Source organism: Cnephaeus nilssonii, assembly GCF_951640355.1.
Source record: "Cnephaeus nilssonii genome assembly, chromosome: 6".
Lineage (NCBI taxonomy): Eukaryota > Metazoa > Chordata > Mammalia > Chiroptera > Vespertilionidae > Cnephaeus > Cnephaeus nilssonii.
Genome location: NC_137077.1, coordinates 39,279,593 through 39,292,220, shown reverse-complemented (window position 1 = coordinate 39,292,220; position 12,628 = coordinate 39,279,593). Strand labels below are relative to the sequence as shown.

At 36.1% G+C, this 12,628-nt stretch overlaps 1 protein-coding gene across 1 annotated transcript in view; it reads left to right on the top strand.

Annotated features, from left to right (window-relative positions):
* Positions 1–12,628, top strand: part of LOC307102104 (sucrase-isomaltase, intestinal-like) — a gene marked incomplete at both ends in the record, with an annotated part of 119,243 nt that overhangs the window by 106,040 nt on the left and 575 nt on the right. The gene's annotated exons all lie outside the window — the stretch shown is intronic.

The following is a 12,628-nucleotide window of genomic DNA, read 5'->3' as shown; positions in this document are numbered from 1 at the left end:
TGAGAAGTTCCTGGTTCTCCTCATCCAGTGCTCCTGTGCAGGAACAATGATCACTGTGAGCACCTCTAAGAGTAAGCCAGCCTCACATTCCTGTCCCAATGCCAAATAGTCCAGTTTCTTCCTGTATGTGTCTGGGTCCCCCAGAGTCTCGCCTGGAACTGGAGTTCAGAGCAGTCGGGAGCTTGTATCTCCCTCCTGGTTTAAAAAGCAGCACATCCAGGTGCAGCACTTTCCACGCCTCCTCACCTCTTACCAGTCTCAATGAGCTTTCTTCACCTCTCTAGTTGTGGAACTAACACTCAGCTGCTGTTCTGAGTGGTAGTTGTTCTGCTGTTTAGTTGTGGTTTTGATGTGGTTGTGAGAGGCAGCAAGTATAGGTGATTACCTATGCCGCCATCTTGGTTTCTCAAGATCTCTATAGCTGTTTTTTTGAGACAAACAGTCCTTTCAAGAGACACTTGCTTTTGTATGCAAATTTCCTTAATAATTAAAAACTCATTTGAAGAACTCCATTTGAAGATGTGTAATAAATCATACTCAAGATAAATATGTATTCACACTTACTAATTCTGAACAAAGGCTTGACTCATTTGTAAGAGGAAAATACAAAGTGGATGAGAGTTGACACAATTTACTGAGCTACCGAACCAATAACACATCCTATATAATAAAATGTTAATATGCAAATAGACCAAACAGCTGAACAACTGAACAACCAGTTGCTATGACGTGCACTGACCACCAGGGGGCGGACGCAGAACATGGTGGGCGTCAGCAGCAGGCGGCAGAGCGTGGAGCATGGTGGGCATCAGTCGCGGCAGGATGGTGGAACAGGTGAGCAGGGGTGCCGGACCAAGGTGGGGCACCAGTTGCTGTAATCAGGGCAAGCCTCTGGTGGTTACTGAAAATTATTTGCTCCCACACCCCATGGTTCTACCCAGTGCTCACTGATAGCACTGGAGCCACCGCTCGCACCTGTTGCCGGCACCGGAGCCACCGCTGGCACGAACTGCCAGCGCTGGCCTCACTCGCACCTGCTGCTGGTGCCCAATGCCGGTCCCGATGGCTCAGGGCTGTCAGCAGGTGCGAGCGGGGTGGGTGCCATCAGCGTGTGGGAGGAGCGACAGAGGGAGAGGGGCTGCTGCCAGACAGGGAACTGGTAGCCATGGCAGGAGGGGCCGGGTGGGGATGCAGAGGATGGGCTGAGACCCGCCCCTGTGCCCACTGCAGCCTCATGGCCCACAGTTCCTTTTAAGGTGTGCATGAATTCATGCACTCGGCCCCTAGTGTAGATATAAAACTCTTCTTTCCTTCCCAATTGCTGTCTTTTTATACTAGTAGTTCCCTGTCACTATCCACATATCTGATCATTTTTTGTCCAGCATGGGGACCTCATCATCACTGTGGTTACCCATCTGAAACCTGGCTGCTCAGTTTCCGATCTTATTTCCTACTTATAATGATATACAATGAACATTTATCAAGATCCTGGTCTTCATTTGCAGTGACCTAGCTGCCCTCAAAGACTGAATGATCCACTGGAAAAGACTTTAAAATAATAAATAACTTTATAATTTGATGGCAGGTAGTTAAGTGAGGTGAAATGAAATGTAAAGATAGAGGGAACACTATTTAGAGTGGTCAAAAGAGGACTCTGGGACTGACATTTAAGTAAAGATGTCAATGGTCTAAGGGGTGCCCATGCAATATCTCGGGAGGAAACTTATGGGACAGCAAGAGGGTAGGGAAGCACGGGACTTGGTTGGAATGTCTGTAAGGAGGATTCTCCAAAAGGTCGGGGGCCTCTGAGGGGACCTTGAAAAAGGAAGGCGGCAGCCCCTACCTTGACTTTTCCAAACAAGTCCAATTCCCCCAGGTGTTTTACTAAAATCTCTATGTTTAGTCTTTAAAGACCCAACCTTGTAGAAGCATGTACTTTCTCAAGGATACTTACCCTGCTGATTGTATCTAGAGGTTAATTTTAGTTCAAGCTGTTGCAAAAGCCTGAGAAGGCAAGCAAACAGGACTGCTTTTTACTTCTAAAGTGAGAGTCCCTTAGCCCTCTCTTTCACAGAAGCCTGTGTCAGAGCAATCTGTTTATCTGTCCCTCAGGGTCTGCTGGTCAGCCCCGGCAAAAGTGTACTGTATCGGAGGCAGAGCTTGGGTGCTATGTTGGAGACAGAGAAAGAAGCCTGCTTCTGGAGCAGAGGAAAAGAGTGATGGAAAACGAATTTGGAGAGGTACCCAGAATCCAGATACATGTGGCCTTATATGTGGAAGCAATTTTGAATTTAATTCTAAAAGCCTTTGGAGGGTTTTGAACCAAAGGAGATATAAAGTGGTTTACAATGAAAAAGGATTACTGTGGTTGAAGTGAGAAAATACTAATAGGAGGAATAAGAATGATATGAGTGGAAGCAAGGGGCATCTTTGGGATTGCCTGAGGCAAGGAGAGAAATGGTGGAGTCTTAGATCAGAATGGAAAAGTGGCGGCATTTGTCACCTTGGTCACACACTCCTGAGGTCACACACAACCTTGTCATCAATCTTCTACTTAAGAATTCTGCTCTACAACCAAAAGTTCATATCATTTCAGCCAGCTTCATCAATTTGTCCAATGATGATCTTTCTTTGGCTTCACCAGGGCCTCCAGGCCATTGATCGCTGTGCTCATTCCTGATCCATCACTCTTCTCCCCTCTTTGCTATCCACGTTATCCAGCTTAGGTTGTATAGTTTCTTATTAGTTAACATTCCTGCTAGCATCTCTAACACCCTGTGTTTTAGTTTTTCCATCTCACCAATCTGTTAAAAAGGCAAACCTACATTACCCCATTATTTGCTTTTTTCTCTATTTTTGGTACCACACTTTGTACCACCACCCAACACACACAACAGAAAAACCTGGTTATCATCCTTAATATTTCTTCTCCTTTATCTCTGATACCCATTTACAGTAAATCACCAAGTTCTTTCCATCTAGTATCCTCAGTATCTTTACATTTGATATACTTGTTATCTACTCCTCTTCCATCTCCTCCTCCTCCTCTTATTTCTACTTCTCTGATCTCTCTCTCTCTCTCTGCCTCTCTCACGTTTTAATGAGGAAATGGACGCTAGAAGATTTAAGTGACTCATCCAAGACATATTAATTTCCAAACTAGCAATTTCTGGAATGGAGATCATTAAATTCATATACTTGCAAGAAATATCTGTGAGATTGTGTGTGTGTCTTTATATATTTTTATCCCTGGAAATAGATCCTTTCCTTTCTTTGGACTCTCAAAAGAATCTGAGATGGATGCAGTTCTCTTTGAGAATAAACATGGATGCAGAATCTGATGAGGACATAGAATCAATGGTCTTTTTTTTTTTTTTTTACTTTTAATTTTCATTAAGTGGTTAATTTTGTGCATTTAGATATTTTCATTTGATTAACTATAAACAGTAAAGTATACACCTTCTTCTACCTTTAGTCCTGGCTAAATTGCAGCTGTAAAATAATTAAAAGCTTTCTCTCAGAGCATTTTATAATGAAGAAAGGAATGTTTTTTTTTCCCCCTACTTACTCAAGAAATAAATGAATACTGATTGTAAACACAAAACAACTCAGTAAATACAAAGAGCTAAAAAAGAAATTCTACCTTCTCTTTGGAAGTACCCACTCTTTACAGTTTAGTGTGTATCCTTTGAGACTTTTCTATGGATTTCCATCTATATGCATATTTAGTAATATTTATTTTTTTAAAAAATACATAAATAGAACCATTCTATGTATGTTTTTCTCATAGCTCACTTTCCCCCCTAAAAAAATTATTAGCATACAATTCTGTGCAAGTTTGTATTCTATGTAACCACTTTATTTTAATAAACAGTATGAATGCACTATAATTTAACTCTTCTCACGCTGATAAATAAGTAAATTGTTTCCAGTGTTTGTATTGCAAATAGTATTGTGGTGCACATCTTATACATGTAACATTGTAAGATAAATGCCTGTTTCTGTAAGATGAATTCCAAAAAGTGAAATTACTGGGTCAATGGTTTTCCTTAAAATTGTATTCAGTACTACTAAATTGCCCTTCCAAAGGCGATATAGATTACTCACCCACCAGCAGTGAGTTTCAGGGCCCATTTCCCCACATAGATGGTAATAATAGTTATTATCAATCCAATTCACTTTTATGTACAAAAGTATATTTTTCTGATTCCTAGTCAGTTTGAATGTCATTTACAGATCTATGGACCATTTCTACTTCTTTTGTGAAATTTTACCTCTATTCTGTCTATTAAAATAATTTTTGTAGACATTCTTTATACAGATATTATTTTTTCTATCATATTAATTTCAGACATTCTCTTTCAATTTTTTGCTTGTCTTTAATTTGGATTTATCCTTTGATATAGGGAAGTTTTAATTTTGTGTATTTTTTCTTTTTTCAATTATATTTATTGGGGTGACATTGGTTAATAAAATTATATAGGTTTCAAGTATACAATTCTATGATACATATATTACATATATTGCATTATGTGTTGTAGTATTGTTTCTTGCTAAGAAACCTCTTTTGCACATCAAAATTTAAGAAGTACATGTATATTTTGATGTTTTTAAAGTTTTCTTTTAGTAGTATTATAGACTTGTTTTATATAGTTTTATTTATAATCTATTTAAAACATTTTTAATAGACTGTGAGGTAAGAATTATTTTTTGAACATCTTTGTTAAATTTTTAATAGCATTTATTAGATAAACTATCATTTTGCTATTGATTTGAATTGCCAATTTTGTCATAAACTATATTTCCATTAAACCAGGGCTTTTTTAAAATTTAACAATTCTTTTGACAACATAGTAGTATTTTTTGTTTGTTTTAATTAACAGAACCTTTCATATATTTTAACATATATTATGGTATATATCAAATTTATAATACAAATGTTATAATATAATAATATAAATTTTTATGAACAATTTTCAAAGATTTGGTTATTCATGCACATTTCTGGTTCTTTTAAAATTTAGAATCCCCAAACCCTGATGGTATTTTACCATAATCGGATTGAATTTTTAAAAAAATTTCAGCAATTGGGTTTTAATTTATTGGCAAAAGTAAAATATATCCAGGGAGTTGATATATTTGTCTTGCAATCCAATGTCATAGTTTTATTCCCAGGACTATTACATAGTTCTTATCATATTTATTCTAAATCTGGGACAAGAAAATGTATAAGATGAACCTAAAACATCTTTTTATGCCACAAAGTATGAAGCTCTCAAAGACTGCTAGGGTTATATCAAAAAAAGACTCAGGAACCAAGTTAAATAGACTCCCAGGGCAAAGATGAGAAAAATTGATAACCAATAAAAGCAGTATCTGCAATGCCTTCTAACAAGAATATATTTTAATTAATATGCTCACAATGGCACTAAAAATGTTGTTTGTTAACTTGGGAAATTGCTAAGAAACTCAGTATTTGGAAAACTTGAAAAGAATCAATTACCATGCCTTTCCTATATAAACAGTACTTTAAGATAAAGTACCTGAGTAATTAGGGAGGTGTTTCTTTTATAGAAGCATTCCAGATAACAACCAAAGAGTCATTGCCAGTCTGAAATATCTAACTAATTAAGGGCATCACAATTATAATCAATGGTTGCTGATATTACATAAGAACAAACATACATTACGTATATTCTAGCCGGTCTACATCATTACTTATCAAGTATTCTTGTCCTGATTTAAAAGGAAACTGAATCTACAGTAGTCCCCCCTATCAGTGTTTTTACTTTCCATGGTTTTAGTTACCTGTGGTCAGTCATGGTCTAAAAATATTACATGGAAAATTCTAGAAATTAGCAATTCATAAGTTTTAAGTTGCAAACTTTTCTGAGTAACATGATGAAATCTCTCTAGTCTTGCCCTGTCTCACCTAGGACATGACTCATCCCTTTGTCCAGAGTCTCCACACAGTGACACCACCCACCTGTTAGTTGCTTAGTAGCTGTTTGAGGTTATCAGATGACTGTCCAGGGATCACAGTGGTTGCATTCAAGTAGCCCCTATTTTACTTAATAATGGCCCTAAAGCACAAGAGAAGTGATGCTGGTAATTCAGATATGCCAGAAAGGAAGCTATAAAGTGCCTTCCATACATGGAAAGGTGAAAGTTCTTGACTTAATAAGGAGAGAACAAATATCATATTGCTAAGGTTGCTAAGATACCCAGTAAGAACAAATTTTCTTTTGTGAAATTGTGAAGAAGAAAAAAGAAAGTAAAAGTAGTTTTGTTGTTGCACCTCAAACTGCAAAAATTATGGCCATTGTGCATGATTAATGCTTAGCCAAGATGGAAAAGACATTAGATTTGTGCTTGGAAGACATGACATCATCATGGCTCAATGAACTTCCTTCTGACTATTGTCATTTCAATGGAATCCTAATGCTACATCACAATGTCTTTGTCACTCAACTCACTTTTCTCGTCATATAGGCATTGTATCACCTCACAATATCATAAAAAAGGGTGACTCTAGTGCAATAAGGTATTTTGAGAGAGCACATTCACATAACTTTTGTTATAGTATCTTGTTATAATCGTTGTTTTATTTTTATTGTTGTTAATCTCTTACTGTGCCTAATTTATAAATTAAACTTTATTGTGGCTATGTGTGTGTAGGAAAAAAGTAGTGCATATAGGGTTTGGTACTATCTGCAGTTTCAGGAATCCACTGGGGTCTTGGAACATATCCCCCATGTATAAGAGGGACTACTATAATTAAGCCGCTACATCAACCACCAATTTCTAAGACATACAAGGGGCAGAAGAACACATTAACAGAGAAAGAAAAGATGTAGTCAGCAAAACAAAGACTTTGACAAACTCCAGCTAATTCTTTAAAATACAGCACCTCTAAAAGAAAATCACACACAAAAAAAAATATGGTGGGAAAACTAGAGAATACAATGTAACTAAAATGTATACATGTTTTGATTCCTGATCCAATAAACTAAACACTAAAAGACAATGGTTACATGTGAACTAACCATATATATTATGATATAAGGACATTATTATGTTTTAAATGATATAATGAAAATGCAATTGTTTTCAACTACATTCTGGGAAATTACTTCATTGTTCAGCTCAATAATATAATTTTTAGCCATATTTATATAGCAATTAAGCCTACTTGTTGAATTTTTTATATTTTAGTAATTGCTTTTTACATTTCCACAAACTCTTTCCTAAAAATTCATTAATGTTTTATTGGATGTAATGGCTTTTTTAGTTCCTTTTAAGACATTATTTTAATTCTAATGTGTTTTCATGTAGTATTCTGCTCATTCTGGTTCCCTCCCTTTCAGATGTTGGTTGTTTTGTTGACTGAATTCAGTGATTCTCTTTCACAATGTTGATTTTTTTCTAAGTTTTTACAACTTTTTTTATTTCTTCACATTTATAAATAAGTGTGATGTCTAAGGTAAGACCTGGCATATAGATGAGAATTAGCTAGAAAAGACAAGGAGTGTAGCAGAAAAAGTGATGAAAGTGAGAGAAAAAATCGGGCTGGTATGAAAATGCACATTATTTAGTATGGCTGAAATAAACTTGCTAAAGGGGTGTGATTATGATAGCGTGGATCAGAGAGTTTTTTTAAAATAAGAAACCAGGAAAGGCTGTATTCTACTATCAATAAAGAGTAATAATTGTGGCTTATCAAAAGTACTTTAAATAAGTGATTTTTAAGAAATATAAAGTATTCTTTTAAAAGATGAGTTTTGGTGATAGAGGATTGGTTTGGTAGTTGGTTTCACAGCTTACATGCTTCGTGTGTTAGATCAAGTTATATCACCACGCCTTCCTAAATGTCAGGGTCTTTCAAAAGTTGCAGCAAATAATACCCACCTCATGAGTTGTGTAAGAATTTAGTTTTGCATTGTACTTACCACAGTAATATATAGTAAATGCTCAAAGAATAATGGCTATCATGATTATTATCATGCTGGTAGATTTTTTTGGTCATCTTGAATTGGAGTTGCTGTAGGATATTATTAAAAGCCAAGCAATTGACATTTTAATTTGGGCTGAGAGTCTTAGTATATGCATAATATCCGATTGTTCCTTGTCTCCCTTGCAGTAAGCTTGGGGCCATATAATTAGTTCTAGCTACTGAAATCTGTGAAGTGATATACTAGTATATGTTCATACCATAAAGAGCTTGTAGGTCATATGTTTCATATGGCATGGCTAAAATATAGAGGTGGGATACCTGATTTGCACAGATATATGTTATAAAGGAAAAATAAAACTTTAAGTCACTGAGATTTGAGGGTTTATTTGTTACTGCAGCCTATTTGATCTTACTAACACTCAAATATATGACCACAATGATAGATGGTAAAATGGAGAAATTAGGGAAATTATTTTAAACAAATGGAATATAGCCCAAATGTTTTTAAGAGAGAGCTTGCTATTTGTTTATAGATGAAGAGGAAAAATTTTTAGACACTAAGAAGAATAAAACTTAGATCATAGTGAACATATTGAAAGGACAGATTCCAAAACTCCACCATGGATCTTCTGACTCAGAATTTGTGGAAGTAACTATGTGAATCTTTTACAATTGACTCAGGTGATACTTAAGCCATGCTCTAAAGTTTGAGAACCCCTGATCTGGAAGAAGGTTTAAGACATTATCCAAATAGCTAAAATAGAAGACAGAAGGAATGATAATTATCATGTAAGATGGAAAAGTACAGTGTTAGAGATCTGAGAGTATATTTCTACTCTAGCTGAGAGTGTGTTTTTGTCTAGGTCTATACTAGGGACTGGAGAAGATATGGATGAGGTTGCATTTGATATGGAACATAAAAGGATGATAACATTTTGGCAGATGGACATAAGCAATTCAGATGAAGGAAATGGTACAAGGGAAAGAGGAGGTAATCTGATAGCTCATATTTATAGAGGGCCTATAAGCTTAGACACAGGATTCCTAAGTACGGATCTCCAGTTTTAATCTCTCAGGATCCTGTCACAACAAATATTAGAATTTTTGGTTCTATGTAGATACTCGCATGCTATAATATGTTAGAAATACATTTTGAAAATGGCAATTGTATGATTAGAGATGTAACATTTTTCTGCTAATATTATAGGCTGACTTTTGTCATAAATTTTGAATGCTCTAATGGCAAGACTTGTTTATTAGTTGCTTAAATTTTTTTCCCCATAAATGGATGGATTACTAACTCTTCTTGCCATGACAATTGTTGAATTTTCCTAGCCTTTTCACCAAATAATAGTTTTTAGGTCTTTCCTTAGATTCTGAGTCATAAAAGATCTCTAAGATGTGTTAATTAAAGACTTCCAATGGAAACAAAGCAGGAGGTTGTGGGGGAGTGATTGATACTTACATCCTGTGGTACTTGAGTTCAATTATACCATTGAAATCTAGAACAATGCCATTCTGTAAAGACCAACTTCTCATATTGTAGGTTGCTTACAGGCTGGGGAGGGGAAGGCCTTTATGTTTTTTGGTAGGTGAGAACTCAGCATTTTGAGTCTATTATTTGTGATGATACCTTGTCATCTACAGCTACCACTATGGTACTTACGCAATATTTCTCTAACCCCTGTTTAATGTGTTACTATAGAAACAAATGTTCATGTAAAAATATCTCGTTTGATTTAAAAATTAAATTTGGCTCAATTTCCTCTTCAATTTCCCCTTTGTTATGTTCCTTAAGTCAATTGCATAGGGTCCTCTGGAGCAAGTGTCATAACATGGCATATAGTAGAAAATATATTTTTCCAAAGACCTATTCTCCATGTAAACCCTTTCCGGCCTTTCAAAATAGAGATAATGGCTTGTGCTACTTCCTACAATTACTTGGTAGGAACTATATAAAAGTGTACAGTAAATAAAACTTGTCAAGTCACCATCTTTCAATAAAAGCAAATCTTGGAATAAGGCTCATTATTTTCACCAAATTTTAGGCCTGATTATGTGGTGGTACTAATGCCAAAAATCAAAGTTGGAAATAAGAAGTTGCAGTTAATCTTGTAAGGAAGATATTGTGGACGAAAGGAACCACATGCTAACCTGACAAGCTCAGGGGAGGCCTGTGTGGCAGTCTTGAAAACTCAGAGACCTAAAATAACCACAAAAGATGGTCTGAAAATTAAATATTTAACTACAAACAGGTTATAGTGGGCAGTCATTCCTAGGCTGATATTTTCCCTGGCAAAGATCAACTTAGATCTTTCCTGAGCCCATTTGCCTTTTTGCCTCTAAGATAACATATCTGTGAGATGTCTGGGTAACTTGTAACTTCCCTTTTTTTTTTCTGGAGCCCCTGGGGCACAACCAAATGTGGTGGGCGCCAGGACAGATGCTTCAAATTCCTTCATTATCATGTTAATTGTTCCTGTACCCAACTAAGTATGTGCCCACCATTTTACTTTTTATCCAATCACAGGGGTTTCCCACCGCTTTGCTTTATCCCACCTCCTTAATCCATCACCAATGAATTTCATGTAACCCACCCATGTCCCTCCTTTGATTGCAATGTATAAATAGAAATGTAACCTGCCATTCTTTGGAGCATTATCTCAACTCGGCATATGTCGACAGTTTGGCTCAAATAAACTCACTAAAATTCTTTACAGGTTTCAATGGTGTTTTTTTTGTTAACATTGTAAGGAAGATATGAAGTGGGTGTTCTCTGGATTCAGCATCTTTGGGTCATTTGGCTACCATTTCAGAACGCTGGACTTGTGATACACCTTTTTCTGCCAAGTAGCCTATATGGGTTATATTTTCTAGTCTAAATTCCAGACTTAACAATGAGTGACTTAGGAACTGGGGAGAAAGGATTCTACTGATTTTTAGTTTAATTTTAGAAATAGTCATAATATTCAATTTATTTTTCACTGAGTTTAAATTTTCATTATGTGTGTAAGATAATGGGGTGGGTGGAACCATTCATTACTGTTGATGTTATACAACTAACAGAATCATCCTGCTAATGTGTTACTTCCCCACTTTATTCATTCATTCATTAAACACTTTTGAGTATTTATTCTATGCCAAGAGTACTATCAAAGGTGCTGAGAATAGATAGAGAAGTGATTAAGACATGGTCCTCGATCTCCAGAAATTAATACAGTATAGTGAGTGCTAAATATTACCTTGAGTATAGGAGGAGATTTTTAATGGTTGTTCATTTAAATTTGGTGTTGTCACTGACTATATATATATATATATATATATATATATATATATATATATGAGCCTGTTTGGGGGAATTTTGTCTGTTAAGAAGGTATCATACATTCAACTGCTTATATAGAGAAAGGAAATTCTTATTCTACAAAGCTCAGTCTCCCAAAACAAATTTATTTTTTCTAAAACCGAACTTACTCTCAGTCTCAAGTTTCTATTCTAGCTTGTAATGGAAACCTAATCTTGCAAATTTAGGCTAACCTCAATCTCTGTATGGTATTCTCTTCCCGTCCTCTCTCCCTAGGTTAGCAATTAATTTCTAGGGTCTTATATAGCATCATGAAAGCATATGTCCATGATCCAAAAGATTGAATGTCTCCTAGTAATATTAAAACTAAGAATTCATTCATGTCTGATTCCTATTCTTGTATCTCTGGCTTCTACTTCATTATTTATTTTCCTGTAATTTAAGTTCCTTGGACAGAAGCATGTTACATGGTATTTCATGACAGTAATTAAGGTTTGGATGTATTAACACTCAAGGCAGGAATGCTTTCAACCTATCAACACAGTAATGGTTCTGCTGAATCAGAAGCTGTTATACCCAGTTAGACAGATGCTTCTTACCTGGCTTTTTGAGCCTATTCAGAACATACATATTTGTGGTACAAAGAGGGCTTACCATATACCCTAACACTGAGCAGCAGTTTGTCTTATAAAAGAGTAGAAGACTCAGTTACCATGCCAGCTGGGAGACAATTTCTGGTTAGGCTCTGCTGCTCTTCTACAGGATGGCTTCTATGCTCTGAATTCATTGAATGGTACATTTTCTCTCATAGTCACAGTATTTGTTTCTTATGTATACATCTCTGCATTCTTCTTGTACAGGTTTGACTATATCTAGAGAGGAATGTTTTCCCTGGAGCTACTATAACAGTTCTAGTGAGTTGAAGCTGAGATTCCTGCCTGGCAATTTTAGGCTACCATTCCCACTACATGAGAGGCAAAAACACTCAAGTGGTTTGGGTGATGTAGCCTAACTCTCCAAAGGAAACACATTTGCTACTACATATTGGGGACACAAAGAAGTATAGATAGGACCCAGAGTGGGTTCTGGTCCATCCATGTCCATTAAGTGGAATAAAACGCAATATGATAGAGACAGGATTTCCAGAGTGTGTTTTCTATGAAATGAAGATTTAGGCCAAAAACTTAGGCAAGGAAATCAGCCAGATGAGGTGTTGGCTGAAGGATAAGGGAATGAGGAAATGGGATAATTAATGAGATGTGAAGGTCATAAATACCAACTATTGCCTTATAACCAGTTGTAGATTCAAAGAGGGATATACCCACATTTTTTCCTTGCAGAGTCATATATATAACACACACTACAAACTA